General features: G+C 35.0%; 1 pseudogene; it reads left to right on the top strand.

The window, feature by feature from the left end:
* The window catches only part of LOC112081573, a 6,252-nt pseudogene that overhangs the window by 2,726 nt on the left and 691 nt on the right, over positions 1-2,835 (top strand).

The raw sequence follows: 2,835 nt of genomic DNA, 5'->3' as shown, positions 1-2,835 counted from the left end.
TGTATGTGTATTATTGAATAACAAAGGTAGGATATTTATGCAAGTATGTAAAATCTAAACTTAATAGGAGTACTTAGAATAGATTACACAAAATCTCGTAGAAGTTATCTTAATGGTATATTTCCTTATCTCTATACGGGGAAGTCTGGTTTCGGAGTGAGAAACTAAGATTACATGTACTTGTACTCTTTCATATTTGTAATAAGTTTCATCATCACTAGAAAAAATCTTAAGATTTTTAATTCTTCATCAGTTTCCATAGTTTTAGATGGAGTGAACAATGTATACATAGATTTTTTTTCCTAATTTTTCTTTCGTAAATTAAGCTTATCTTTTTGTAAAAGATTATTGGAAAATCTCTTCAACACCAAACATAGACAATAATATGAGTATTATTTTGTCCACTACGTAAGATTGGTAAAGAATCATCTACAAATGAAAAATTACATACAGTTATGCTGTTTTTTTATAATTTTTTTTCTTTTTTGATATTGTTAACATTTTTCCCAATTCAGAAATGGATTTAACTTTTTTTTTGTCTGCAAAAATCTGCAAATGCTATCAGTTGTTACTCAAATTAGAAAATGTGTTATCACTATGCACTGTGGTTTAATCAATTTGTATATCTGATCCGATAACAATACTAATCTCCAAAATTAGTTGTAACAGTTATTGTTAATGGATTGCGAGGTTATCAACACTTTTCAAGTATTCACTTCACTGCTAATATCAAGTAATGAGTACTAATTACGTGATTAACGTTTACGCGTTCTATTTGCGCGTGGATCCTCCTTGTATCTTTGAACAATTCTGAAGTTTAGACACATTACGCATAAATACATGATGCAACAGAAAATTTACAATTCATCTTCACTCAAAAAAGAAAATGGAGACGAAAACAATCTATATTTTTGGTGAATAAATATCCAAGAATTGATCGTTCCAGCCTGAATATCAACCAGAACAGATTGCAATAACGAATTTGTGTCCAAATGCTGCTTTTTTTTATTGCGCAGATAAGAAAAATGCACTGATAAGATACTGTTTATGGATAAACTTTCAGTTCCCATGAAAACAATTGCAGAAGAACAAATTAGCCTCCTGTCTTATTTGCATATAAATAGTTAGATGACTTGGTGACTTCATGTATAGCATTCGCAAGGTATCCCACATTCCCTGTTGTAACACCAGCCATACTGCAACCAAACATCAAGAGCCTCAATGATTTTTGTTAACTCTTGAAATGCATCAAAATCAAGAAAATGGACCAAGTTAGTACCTGATACGGCCATTTCGGGTCATGTAGATATGATATTCGCTTGTTAAGCGGTCAACCTGTTTTGGTGTTAGTCCACTGTAGCAGAACATTCCAATCTGTTTCCCCATATATAGATATATGATTATGTAATTGTGTAAATCATATGAGAGAAGTGACATGCCCATAACAAAAAATAATTTTTTTTTGTAATTTACCTGCTTGGTTACGTGCTCCCATGATAGAGGCGATCCTAACTTCTCAAGGCTTTCTCTCAAAGTAGTTCTCATGCCAATGATCCGATCAGCCATGATCTGTGCCGTTATAGATTTTACACACAGATTATCAGATTTTTAATTGTATAGTTGGATTATCAAACACAAAAGAGTGAACAATAGGTTACAATGTGTTTCATAAGACAAGAGTCTCCGTACACATGAAACATGGAATATATTAATTGCAAGCAGAAGGAAGCTATAGGTAAGGCGATAACTATATGGTTACCTTAACTTCCTTTAGCCACAGACTCTTTAACTCTGGGTCTCCAAGAATGGTTGAGACTATTTGAGCTCCATGTAAAGGTTGGTTGCTGTACATTGGTCTAGCTAGTTGCAGCAACTGACTTTTCACAGTCACGGCTTGTTTTTCATCTTCACAAAGCACGCTGCAGCAGAAGACAAAGTAATACAAGCTCACATTCAGCACTAACTTCATCACTAAATGAAAGTATGTATGGAAATGCTTAATGACATGTTTGAATATCTACATCGGCTATCTCATGCAAGTCGATGACCTTATTCAGTCAAGGTATTTATTTTTGCTGAGAAAATGAATACCTGAGACATCCGACCCTCTGGCCATAGAGTCCCATGTTTTTTGCATAGGACTGAGAAATTCCAATATGATGACCATCCTCGAGAAAGATCCTGATGGACTTGGCATCTCTCGCTGGATCCCCACTAGCAAAACCTTGATAGGCCATATCAAAGAATGCAAAATGTTTGTTGGCCTGAAATGAGAACTCGCTGTTAGTCTGCGGTGGACAGATCAGGGAGACAAAAAGTGAATGATCGACAAATAACTATTAAAATATCGATAAGTTATCACCTTGATAGCTGTGATATCTCTCTCCATTGTTCATCTGTAGGGTCTACTCCAGTAGGATTATGAGCACAAGCATGAAGGAGGAAGAACGAGCCTTCCGGAGAATTCTATGAGAAAAGGCTTAACATAATTAGGATTTTATAAAAAGACTAAGATGTAAATACACTTGCTGAAGAAGTTGTTCTTGCTAACCTTCACATCGTCCATCAATCCTGAGAAATTCAAGCCTTTGGTTTCTGGATGATAGTAATGATATGTCTTCTGAGGGACATTTGCATCTCTCGAGATGTTGTGGTGGCTATTCACAGAAGACAGCATAAGCATGCTATTTTGGTGAAGCAAAAGAAGCTTGGCCACACTTACAAAGTTTTAGATTAACATTGGAAATGATCAAAGTTAATTGTATGGAAATCACTTGGACCAGGTTGGTACAGGAATGTAGATCTGTGAACCGGGACAAAAACGTTTCTGGAAGT

Source organism: Eutrema salsugineum, unplaced genomic scaffold (genome assembly GCF_000478725.1).
Source record: "Eutrema salsugineum unplaced genomic scaffold, Eutsalg1_0 scaffold_10, whole genome shotgun sequence".
NCBI lineage: Eukaryota > Viridiplantae > Streptophyta > Magnoliopsida > Brassicales > Brassicaceae > Eutrema > Eutrema salsugineum.
This window is presented reverse-complemented; position numbering and strand designations above follow the sequence as displayed.